This window comes from Delphinus delphis, chromosome 10 (assembly GCF_949987515.2).
Source record: "Delphinus delphis chromosome 10, mDelDel1.2, whole genome shotgun sequence".
NCBI classification, from domain to species: Eukaryota; Metazoa; Chordata; class Mammalia; order Artiodactyla; family Delphinidae; genus Delphinus; species Delphinus delphis.
The window spans coordinates 70762212-70775187 of NC_082692.2; positions in this window are offsets into that span (position 1 = coordinate 70762212).

Sequence of the window (12976 nt, forward strand, 5' to 3'; positions counted from 1 at the left end):
CACAGATATCACATGTATCTTTCCACTTGCCTTTTGTGTTCTATAGCCTACTGGTAGACCCAGATACATTGGCCATTAGTTAGGTGGAAGAACCGAGACTCATCAGCTACACATAAAGAGGGCCAGTGGTGTTCAGGGTACAGGGATTGAAATTAAGTATTCTAGAGGTTCAGTGAAATGGGTAGGCTCTAAAGTTGAATTCTAAAGCAGAAGCCTAGAGGTGAACATAAGCAATAATACGAAGGTGGAATTTCCTAAGGCAGGAGGAGCATGTTGTTGGGACCAAATTCAGCATATGCAGGGACAGAGTCCATAAACGATATATTCGGTAGAAGCGGGTGAGGGGTGGCCAAGACAGGGTCAGAAGTAAAGGCCATAGTGAATCTCAAAAGGACAGCTGTGGCATAGATGGCGGGTGGACTGACAGATGCTGCCTGTAATGGGGTAACTAAAGGCTTCCCTTGAGAGCCTTCTCTGGGACTAGACAGTCCCTGAGAGAAGAATATTTCCTAGTGCGCAACTCAGGGTCAAATGGGAAAGCCCTTTATAATTCTAATGAAATTGGGAGGGGGAAGGGTGGGTCTCATTTTTCTTAGCAGAAAAATCTCCTTCTAGGTAAAGAATCACTTTTGTTGGGTGAATATTTTAATATGACTGAGGCTGCCAAAAGGCAAGTTGAATAACAATGGATTGTTGATAAATTGCCTTTTAAGAAGGATGCGTCCAGTCAACCTGAGTAGTTCTTTAAGGTCATTTAAGTTTTGAGTAGAATCTGAATTTTTTAGGACAATAGAACATAATTTAGAGATTTATGGGGAAAACATCAAGAAAGAAAGTCTATTCGTTGGTATACCTATTGGCTAGTAGCCAAAGAATCACTCTTGGAGAAAAAAAATCTAATAGAGATTATCATTAAGCGGTTTGCTGTAAGGTATGCAATGTAAATTTACTCCTTTATTTCTTCAATTAAAAACTGTATCTTCTCTTTAGAAATTCTTAAATCAGGATTTTACTTTTTTCACCTACCTCAGAAAAGGTATCACTTTCATTTTTATGGGAAATCAAGTGAACGTCATATGCTTAATATGTCATCTACTCTTCTGTAATAGAACATGTCCAACCAAAACATCTGCATGAGATATTTAAGGGGGGGATTACAAAGTCAATTAGTGAAATTATTAGTTTTCCAAACTGGGAAGGTTCCATATCCCTGTCTTGCCATATTTATTTCTGCTCTGAAGTGACAGCTAATGTGAAGTAGAATATTCTAATAAAACCTGAAAAATTGAGGAAAAAAAATCTGCATTGCTCCTTAATGCTTCTGTGAAGTACACTTGACTTTGGAGCACATGACCAAGTACTGAGTCCTTACTAAAGTTGGTAAAGGAAAAACTAGAGGTTATTCATATGGGGAGTCATATACAGATTACAATATTAATAATAGTTGATGCTACTTAGCACTACTATGTCTTAATGCTTTCCTTACATTACCTCATTGAGTTTAATCTTTACTCCAATGATACGCTTTAGTGTATAGCTATGGTGTTAATTACCTTGGCCTTGAATGGACACACATTACTACTTCTCATTTTCCACCGGCAAAACTTAGTTCTGTGGTAACATTAGATAGAAAAGAAGCTGGAAAACGCATTCTCTTCCTAGAAATAATTCTGTACTTTGAAAGAGAGAGCACACACTTGATAGACAGCCAGTCATATTGGCCACGTCAGCCAGGTGGATAGTATCCCCATTATATAGATGAGAAAACTGAGGCTTAGAGCAACCAACTTCCTCAATGTCTCACAAATAGAAGTGGAAGAGCCTGCTCCATGCCGGATATTTTTTCAGATGCTTAATGCATATTTAAGTTTAAGGCAAAGATCCGTTAAGTTAGATGAAACAAAGTTAAGCCAACAGTCGCAACGAACAGAATGAAAAGACAGCAGGAGCCATTAAATAAAATAAATAACTTCTCTATTCACTGATAAGGAATGAACTCCAAGATATGTTGTTAAATGAAAAAGAAAGAGCAAACCAGGTTGATACAATTTGTATATCTTAAAATCGTCTTTATACACACTCATCTGTCCTCATGCATACACAGGCTGTCTCTGGAAGAAGGATACACAAACTGCTGGCACAGTAATTTCTTCTGGGGAAGGGAAGTAAAGGCTTGGAGAGGAACTGACCTTTCATTATAAACCCATTTATACCTTTTGAGTATTCTATTTTGCACATGTAATTACCTATGAAAAATTTAAGATTTAAATAAAAATACAAAAAGTGATCAGAAGATGGCATAAACCTTTGAGAAGTGCCGCTCTTCTTCCGGGCTGGAGAGAACCCCTCTGAGCTGACCTTCCACCCACACTCTGACTGCTGCCCAGTTTGCAAGAACACTATCCCTGACTCCCTTTGACCTGACACCATAGTGACTCCTGACAATCTTAGGGGACACTGACCATGGTGCCATTGCCGATAAACAACTCTTAGACATGGTTCTGCTTCCCCATTTCCTGGCAACTGAATGATCCAGGTCGACTAATCACCAGTCCAACCCACCCCCTCACAAATTTACCACTTGTGTCTGCATCTACTTCCTGATGACTGACTAGCCGTCATCCTGGATAACTGGCCCAGGGCAGCACACACATAGAAAATCTGCAGAAATAAACGGAGATGTACAGCTTGGTAAAAAAGTGATTTTGAGAACATTATCCTTTGAGAACAAAGGATAAGGAAGTTTCAAATGTGAATTTTTATGATTAAGGATTTTAAAAGAAAACAGGTATCACTTTTCTCCATTCTCGCTTATCAGAGCAAATCATTAGTGATTTTTATGCCAGCTATCTCATTAGGTCAAGCTTTACCTCAGCCAGAACTAATTTTCACAGACATGAAAGTAGGTGCAAACAACCTAAAAAAAAGAGAGAGGGAGTGAAGTGTCTGCCCTTATGGAGTTTACTTACATTCTCCTGAGTCCAGGAAGAATAAATTCATTTCTCCTTTGACCCTTCATGCAAAAGCAAATTTAAACCTTAAAGGATTTTGTCCTTGATTCTTCTTAATCAATACAAAGATGATTCAGATACACATCTCTCCAGGCCCCTTTCCTTTCTGGCTATAGGCCGCATCATAAAACATACCATGCCTGGGAATAAAGGATCTCAGATGGGAAAGGCCTCTTGCTCTGCCTACCTCCCACATGGCCCGCTAGTGGCTCCATTTGTGTTCCAAGAGCAGGGGACCTGTCACTCCAAAGGGGCCCCTTCAGATGTGGTGAGTTTGTGACACTTATCAAATGCTGCAGAGACCTCTGCATTAGGCCAGCTTAGTACAAAAAGGTCTGGTTCCCTTCTCTTCTCAAGTCTGTGGTTTTTACAGGGGATCTGAAGGGGTGGTTAGGAATTCAGGTCATGGAATGCCCCAGACATGAATGCCGTTTATAAGAATCTGCTCATGCCAGAAGTAATAGACAAAAGTTGAAGTAATTTATCTCCTTTGAATATTACATTTTATGCATTCATGCATCCTCCCAGGATATCCAATCCACAGACTGCCTTGAAGCTACTTGGGATGTATGTACCCCATACATCCACGCTCCTACTATTTATTGGGACCAGCTTGCTCCATTTCTACCATCCTGTCTGATTCTACCTATTAAATATTGTCAGTCTCAGCTGTAACATAATCCTGGCTGAGATTCACATGCGAGATGTAATCTTGACAAGCCATTTGGAATCTCTTCTAAAAAAATGTAAAAGCCAGCTTTCTGCCAGAGGAATGAATCAATCTGATAAAAATGTATACAGGGGAAGCCTAATCAGTTCATATGAGAACTTGTCAGTAGAACCTCTACTTGGACTGTAAGATTAAACCATCTTCATAAATTGTCATTAGAAGGAGGCATGGTCCATTCAGCTGTCCTCCTATTTCTAGTTAGAAACTCTGGTTTGCATTTCTCGGGTGGAGACGTTGGCAAAAGCCATGTCAAGGATGAGCATCAGAAGGATAATGAAATCTCACTTTTACTCACTAATAGTGGTTCATTTTTTATTTTTTATTTTTGCTGTGTTGGGTCTTCGTTTCTGTGCGAGGGCTATCTCTAGTTGTGGCAAGCGGGGACCACCCTTCATCGCGGTGCGCGGGCCCCTCACTATCGCGGGCTCTCCCGTTGCGGAGCACAGGCTCCAGACGCGCAGGCTCAGTAGTTGTGGCTCACGGGCCTAGTTGCTCCGCGGCATGTGGGATCCTCCCAGACCAGGGCTCGAACCCGTGTCCCCTGCATTAGCAGGCAGACTCTCAACCACTGCGCCACCAGGGAAGCCCAGTGGTTCATTTTTAACCTGTGAAAGCAGGATGGTAGCTCTTCCCTCTCCCACAGCAGTTTGGAGAGTTCTGAAGGGGAAAATCTGCCTCGCTTTATTATTTCTTTCTTCTAAACATCCTCTTTTTTGACCTCTTACCAGATAATCACCCACTGATTATTTTAAAAGTATGCTAATATTTAGACAAATCCTCCAAGATCTCTCTCAGGTTGGAACAGGAAATGCTTTATGTCATTTTAATGTTTATCAACATTAGTGGTGAAATCATATCATTATGAAGGAAAACATTTTCAGATGATTTTTTGATACCATCCAAAGCGATCTGTGTGTGAGTTCAGGATGACGCACAATGAAGAAGCATCTCGAACACAAGCTTTGCCAAATGAGTTAGCGATTTCACGCACCTATCACTTTAAATAGCAAGAGTTTCCATCAGAGAGTTAAAAAAATAAATTTTCAACCTTTCTATCTTTCTTCCCTTCTCACAGTAATCCACAATAACAGGGGGAGATTAAGGACAAACGTGAGCCAGGTTGTCAGAGAGTGAAGTTGACAGCACAGGATTTGGAGACTAACAGGCCTGGTTCCAGCCCTGTCTGTGGCTTTCTGGCTTAATGACCTTGGGAAAGTTACTCAGCCTCCCTCAGCCTCCATTTCACCGTCTGCAAAATGGAATGATAACATCATCGACTCACACAGTTGTTACAAGGATTGAGCACAGTGCCTGAGATACTCTGTGGGCCTAGTGTAGTGTATAGAGCACCTTGATGATGGGTGATTATTTGTTCCATGAATTAATGAATGGGTCAGTGAATGAATCTATTCCCACCAAAACAGTAATGTTTTAAATCAGGGGTTAGTTGGCAAACTTTTCCCGCAAGGGGCCAGAGAATACATGTTTTAGGCTTTGTAGGCCACACGGCCCCTGTCACAACTTCAGCTCTGCTTTGTAGCAGAAACCAGCCACAGACAATAAAGGAATGGGTGTGGGCTGTGCTCCAATAAAACTTTATTTGCAAAGACAGGCAGGGGACTGGATTTAGCCTGCAGGCCATAGTTGGGAGACCCATGTTCTAATGATAAACCAGACTGACTTTCAAAATAAGTGCTCAGTCATGACTGAGAAGCCCAGTGTCAGAACAAAGCATTCACAGGGAAACTTGGAGGTGATTTGAGGTCAGACCCTCCCAGCTCTACTCCAGCCATTCCCTGCGCCCTGTCACACTCTCCCCCACCATTTTCAGGACCCATCATGGTCTCACAGTTATGCCGGGGTCCTCCTAGCTCCCAGTTCCTCTCCTGGGGACTCACCCAGCCAACAAACCAGCCTGTATCCAGTTGCTCCCTGCGACCAGTCCTGTGGTGAGGTTCTGGCAGGGCAAAGGTCCTCTGGGAACACATCCCTTCTTTTTCTACTCAAACCACTGACAACCCTCTCTTGCCCCAAATCCTCAGAGATGGAAATGGAAACCTTCTTGTCCACAGCCAGGCCAAGAAATGGAAATGCTATTCCCTATCACACTCCTTTTAATCTCAAGAAGATGGAAATGTTGCTGAAGATGGAAAGGCATGGGCCAGAGCTGCTAAAAGAATGGGTTGCGGCTTTGTTGAGGTAGCATTTCTATGTGCTGAGCGCCTATCGTGTTCCAGGCACTGCCGAGAGCCCACCCCCCATACCTCACCGCCAAAGCCCTCTGTACAGAGGGAGAAGCTGAGCTCGGAAAGCCTGGAGGACTTGTCCAAAAACACAGCCTGAGAGCAAGGACTGGCACCAAAGCTGCAGTGACCCAGGTCTGACCAATTCGAAAGCCCAAGTTATGAAAATCCATTCTCTGCCCCTGGGCACACATGGCAGCTCTAACCCACTGAGTATTCACTGGAGTCAGGCTTTCAAATTTAGTACAATTTGCAAGCATTTTCCTTACTGACATGTTCACTTGTTTTTTGCCATCTTCCCTGCTAGACTATAAACTCAAAAGAGATTGGTTTGTATACCCAACATAGTCCCTGGCACACGGTAGGTGTTTATTACATATCTGTAGAATGAGTTAAGAAAGAATAATAATGAGGATATTAGATAGTAGTACTATTTATGGGCCAGGCACTGGGCTGAGAATTTTTTTTTTTTTTTGCGGTACGCGGGCCTCTCACTGCTGTGGCCTCTCCCGTTGCGGAGCACAGGCTCCGGACGCGCAGGCTCAGTGGCCATGGCTCACGGGCCCAGCCGCTCCGTGGCATGTGGGATCCTCCCGGACCGGGTGCACGAACCCGTGTCCCCTGCATCGGCAGGCGGACTCTCAACCACTGCGCCACCGGGGAAGCCCTGGGCTGAGAACGTGACACACATCAGCTCAACGATGCCTCCAGCTCCACAAGTTAGTTACTGTTTTTTCCTGTTTTATTGATGATAAAACTAAGGTTCTGAAAGGTTAACCCTGTAGCTCAAGGTCAGAAAGCTAACGAATGGCAGAAGCAATAACTGAACCCAATTCTGTTGGTCTCTTAACCCAGATTCCTCTTATTCCATTCAGTTCCTACCACACAATGATCGCCCTTGTCCCAACCCAGGCAGTGAGCCCGCTGGCCCAGGGCCCTGTTCCTTCCACGACAAAAAGTCATCTTTTCTCTTTCTCGCTGACCATGTTTGTTCCTAGTGTCTGGAAATTGCCCTCACCTATAAAATCAGGATAATTTTCCATTGTCAACACACATCCCAACCTCCTCCATGGGGTTTTTGTGAGAACTAACTCCATTTGCAGCCATTAATTAAGTTGTTAAAAGTACAAGTAGCTTTTTCTCCATTTTTACATGGCTTCCCAAATGGTTAATGCTGATTTCTTTCTTGATGCAAACACAAGGCGCTCATAACTTTTCAATGGATTATGAAAGTTATTCCCCCAGGGGCTCGGCAGTCATCGCTGAGCATAGCTTTGACATGATGTCAGTGAATTTAGTCCTTACCGCCCTAATAGTGGTTCTTAATAATATTATTGGAATTGTTATTACCTTCAATTAAAAGGTTGGCCATGAGTGACTTACTACTTCAGAGAGATTCCCCAAAGATTCTCATTAGAGTTTGCCGTCCTTTCGCCAAAGGGCACCATAAGAACAGGAACCAAAGTCCTTGCCCATCCCCCAAATAGATATATTAATAAATACACAGCATTCAAATATTTTATGTTTTTGGCTGGCTACCAGGTTTTAAATTGACTTCCTTAAAGGTGGCTAGGGCTGGCTAATCACTACCACTTTGTTTTTAAAAACAAAAAGGAAATCAGAAAACCGTTAAATTTTTTTCTTCATTTTTACTCACCAAACTATATTAGAATAGTATTAAGAGTGCAGCTGCAGCCTTCACAAGATGGTCCACCTCTTATCTTGCTAGAGACTCGGCAGCACAGAGGTTGGTTTCAAAGACAATATGATGCATGGTCCCTGGTAAACACTACCTATTACATCTCCCTTGACCATACTTGAGGGTTGAGAACACCCTGGAGAAATGCCTTCGAGGTCAGGTGAATGGCTCATTGGATTCAGGGTCAGTGAGCTGACTCTGTAAATGAGCCTAGAGCTGTACGTAGGTCTCAAGAGAAAAACAGGAACATGTAGGTTGGATCAAAAGAGGGCTTAGACTGTGCCCAGAATTTGATGCTCAGACATCAAGGAAACATGTCACCCACCTCTGGGGAGACTGAGTCCAAGTGCTAGGACAGGAACACTACCTGCATCTTCAGAAGGAGTATCAGAATGCCCCCAGACCTAATGGACAGTGAAGAGAACTGTCTCAAGGATATGGGAATGAATCCTGGGGACCCAGCTGCAGAGCTTCAGGGGAGGGTTTTTTAGGGCAGGACAGACAGTCAATTCATACCCAGGAGATCAGGGAAGCTGGAGTGCCCACAGGAGAGAGAGAAAGCACAAGCTGGGGCCAAAGAGGAAGAAGACACTGGAACACAGTATCTGGTCCATAATGGACACACTCACATTTGTTAGATGGATGAACAAATGGATGGATGACTGGGAGAGACCTAATATTCTGCTTGGCCTGAAAGCTCCGTCAACGTAAGTCTGCATCAGCTAAGAAAGGTTATCTGTGTGTTACACCCAGGCTCATTTCGTCATATATTCCAGAAAACTCTCCCCTGCTTTTAACCCAACCAAACCCAAGCCGACCCACTTGCATGAATTTATGGTACTTTTGTTCCTGTGGGGTATGCGTGTGTTTAATCTTTGTTTCTAAAAAAATTACTTACTTAACCCCCCGGGCTGCTTTTGAGTTTATCAAGGGCAGGAAGCAGATGTTTTCACACTTGGACCCAGGCTGTGAGAGAAGAGGTGCTGCATCACTGCGTCGAGTAGGCAGACCCACGGAGGGCTGGAGCCCCGAGGAGAACCATGTCAAACTGGGAGGAAATGACTTTAGGAGCACTGCCTAGGAAATCCTGCACTGCCTGATATTAAAGAATGCCACGATTCACAGGTCCTGCGGATGCATCTTACCTCCCCGGGAGAAGAAGTCTGTTGGCTGTGCTGGGGCAGCCAAGCCTTGGCTTTGATTCTTTGTCTGCCTCTTTGGTGGCTAACAGGGCCTTCCTGCCTCTTTGACACCCCATTCTTTGTTCATCCATCTTTGTCAAGGAATGACATTCCAGGTCTTTCAGCAAGCCTCCCATTCCAGGAATAGCCTTGCAGCCTGGTTCTGCCCAAATTTCTTTCTGTTCTCGACACATACTAATGCTTTCTCTGTCATATTTTTCTAGAGATCCTACCTTATCTACAGGCCTGGAAGGAGAAACCCCACAAACAGCTTGATCTGTCCTAACTTGCTAGAGTTGACTGTACCGAGAGAGGACTCGTGCTTCAGGCAAAGACATCTGTAACTCTAGCCAGTGACCTGTAGCTTGTGGCCTGGTTCTGAGATTGACCAACGAGTTTCCTCCCCTAGAGATTGAGAAAGAGGGATTTCAAGAGACTGAGTCAGTCCAGGAAAAGGTTGTGGGGACATGCAGGCCATGGCAAGAGTATAATGAAGGTAGAGTAAGTTGGATGAGAGGGGAACAAAAGAACAGATGAGAAAATAGAAGACAGACATCTTGATATTCCACTCTCCAGATCCAGTCCTGTACAGCTCGGCTACGCTCCCAGCCCTTCAACTCTGTGATAGTCCCCTGCAGATTTTCAACAAATCCCTTGCATCAGATGCTCTTTTTGCCTGCACGTCGTTAAGTATAGTTTCATTTTGTAGCAGGACCTTGATTTTTCCTTTGGGGCATAACAGTTCCCCCACTGTCAGACCCTGGGGAGGGACCGTGACACAGGCCTAACTAATCAAAATATCCTATTTCTTAGCTACACAGTGATTGGTTCAGGGATGGGAATGTGATAAGAGTTGCTGTGGTGAGATTCCATATAGAGATTTTTGCTGGAACTATTGGGAGAGTGAGACTTTCATATTTCTCGGGTATCTATACAGTTATATAACCATCTGGGGATGTCAGCAGCTGTTTTTCTATCTTATGGTAAATCTCTTGGTGGAACTCTGCTAAGGAACGAGATTTCTTTAGGGGAAAGCAAAGCCAAGAGGTGGTGAGAGACAGAGTCCGAATAATATATATATATTTTTAGCCCCTGGATCCAGCCATACCTGAAGGCATGACATCTTGATTTTTAAGATATAAGAGCCAATATATCCCTCTTCCTTTTATTAAAAAAATAGTTTGAACTGATACAAGAGTCCTAACTACTACATATTTCTTTTGAATTCCGATAGCCTGGATATGTCACTATACCTTGCAGCACAGAAGCCTTCCCTCCCAATCCTGTCCCCCTTTTCCTTCCACCACTTACTCTGTCATGAACAAGGTGTTAAAAGAAGAGCAGAAATTTTGACTTTAGCTATCTTGGTGCCTTTGTAAACTGCATATTCACCATCTGGTCATCTTTTCCACCCATCTTGCTATCCCATTAAGTTTCTCAGTTTGATTCATGTAGTCTTAAATGTGTTCTGAGAGCATAAGAGGGTCATGAAGAATATTTTATGGTGAAGAATAGAAGTGTTGCCCATCACTTCCATCCAAACCCCATTAGCCATTCATTCTGCAGAATCAAGCCCCAGTACCTCCATTTTACTATCTGCAAAATGAGAATAGTAATAATACCTCCTCTTTCTTCAATTTAAAATGAAAAAAGGAGAATGAGGAGTACTTCAAAAGTGAAGAGTTACAATGTGTAACTGTTCTACAACAAGCATGCATTTCTTACGTAATAAGGAAAGACTTTTAAAAGTTACTTACTAAGAAAAAAAGTCAGTGTAATATGTAAACACACAGAGTTGACTGAATGCTACAGAAAAAGTGACAGTTTAGGCCTTAGAAAAACTTAGTGGTGTTTGAAATGCAATAGCAGACACTTACTATGACCTTAAGTGAGTTACCTAACATTTTTCAAGGTTTTTCCATATTTTGAAACTAGGGCAATATCCCACATCCCATAGGCTCACTGTCAGCAATAACAAAAATAAATAAACATACATAAAGTGCTTTGGCACTTAGTAGGTACGTGTGTGTGTGTGTGTGTGTGTGTGTGTGTGTGTGTGTGTGTGATAAACAGATAATATATGATGGGAAGACAGGGGTGTAGATCAAAGTTACTTCTATCTATGATCAAGTATCTCTGTCCATGGATAGACATCAACAGTGTAGGTGAACCCCTTCAAATTTATTTTGTGCATGGGGATTTTCTAGAAGGAGCCTCCTCAATTATCATGTTCTCCATCCAAACGGTCCAAGACCTTGGAAAGATTAAGCATCATCAGTGTAAACAGAGAGATACAGACTGATGGATACTTTGTTCCCATGTTGCCCACTGCCCCTAATTCAGAGCACATAAACAGTAGTCATCTAGAGTAAGAACCTCTCCAATGGAAACACACCAGGTTCTCCTTATTGGAGTTAAACTGGGACCTGGATGAGAACACCCCTTTGACAGGGATCAAAATTTCAGAGTACATATTGGAGAAGAGAGTTGGGACATCAAAAATGAGACTAAAAATTTTGGAAATTAATACACATATCTTATTCTTAATAAAATTTAGGTTACAATTTCAACAACTCATTACTTCCTGTAAAGCAGGTACCAGTCCGTGGCCTGTTAGGAACTGGGCTGCAGAGCAGGAGGTGAGCAGTGGGTGAGCAAGCGAGGCTTCATCTGTATTTTTTTTTAATATAACTTTTTTTTTAATTTATTTTTTTATACAGCAGGTTCTTATTAGTCATCCATTATATACACATCAGTGTATACATGTCAATCCCAGTCTCCCAATTCAGCACACCACCATCCCCACACCCCCCCGCTGCTCTCCCCCCTTGGTGTCCATACATTTGTTCTCTACATTTGTGTCTCAATTTCTGCCCTGCAAACTGCTTCATCTGTCATTTTTCTAGGTTCCACATATATGCGTTAATATACGATATTTGTTTTTCTCTTTCTGACTTCCTTCACTCTGTATGACAGTCTCTAGATCCATCCACGTATCTACAAATGACTCAATTCCATTCCTTTTTATGGCTGAGTAATATTCCATTGTATATGTGTACCACAACTTCTTTATCCATTCGTATGTCGATGGGCATTTAGGTTGCTTCCATGACCTGGCCATTGTAAACAGTGTTGCAATGAACATTAGGGTGCATGTGTCTTTTTGAATTAGGGTTTTCTCTGCATATATGCCCAGTTGTGGGATTGCTGTGTCGTATGGTAGTTCTATTTGTACTTTTTTAAGGAAGCTCCATACTGTTCTCCATAGTGGCTGTATCAATTTACATTCCCACCAACAGTGCCACAGGGTTCCCTTTTCTCCACACCCTCTCCAGCATTTCTTGTTTGTAGATTTTCTGATGATGCCCATTCTAACCGGTGTGAGGTGATACCTCACTGTAGTTCTGATTTGCATTTCTCTAATAATTAGTGATGCTGAACAGCTTCTCATGTGCTTCTTGGCCAACTGTCTTCTTTGGAGAAATGTCTATTTAGGTCTTCTGCCCAATTTTGGATTGGGTTCTTTGTTTTTTTTAATATTGAGCTGCATGAGCTGTTTATATATTTTGGAGATTAATCCTTTGTCTGTTGATTCGTTTGTAAATATTTTCTCCCATTCTGAGGGTTGTCTTCTCGTCTTGTTTATGGTTTCCTTTGCTGTACAAAAGCTTTTAAGTTTCATTAGATCCCATTTGTTTATTTTTGTTTTTATTTCCAGTACTCTAGGAGGTGGATCAAAAAAGATCTGGCTGTGATTTATGTTATAGAGTGTTCTTCCTATGTTTTCCTCTAAGAGTTTTATAGTGTCCGGTCTTACATTTAGGTCTCTAATCCATTTTGAGTTTATTTTTGTGTATGGTGTTAGGGAGTGTTCTAATTTCATTCTTTTACATGTAGCTGTCCAGCTTTCCCAGCACCACTTATTGAAGAGACTGTCCTTTCTCCACTGCATATCTTTGCCTCCTTTGTCATAGACTAGTTGACCATAGGTGCGTGGGTTTATCTCTGGGCTTTCTATCGTGTTCCATTGATCAATATTTCTGTTTCTGTGCCAGTACCATATTGTCTTGATTACTGTAGCTTTGTAGTATAGTCTGAAATGAGCGAGTCTG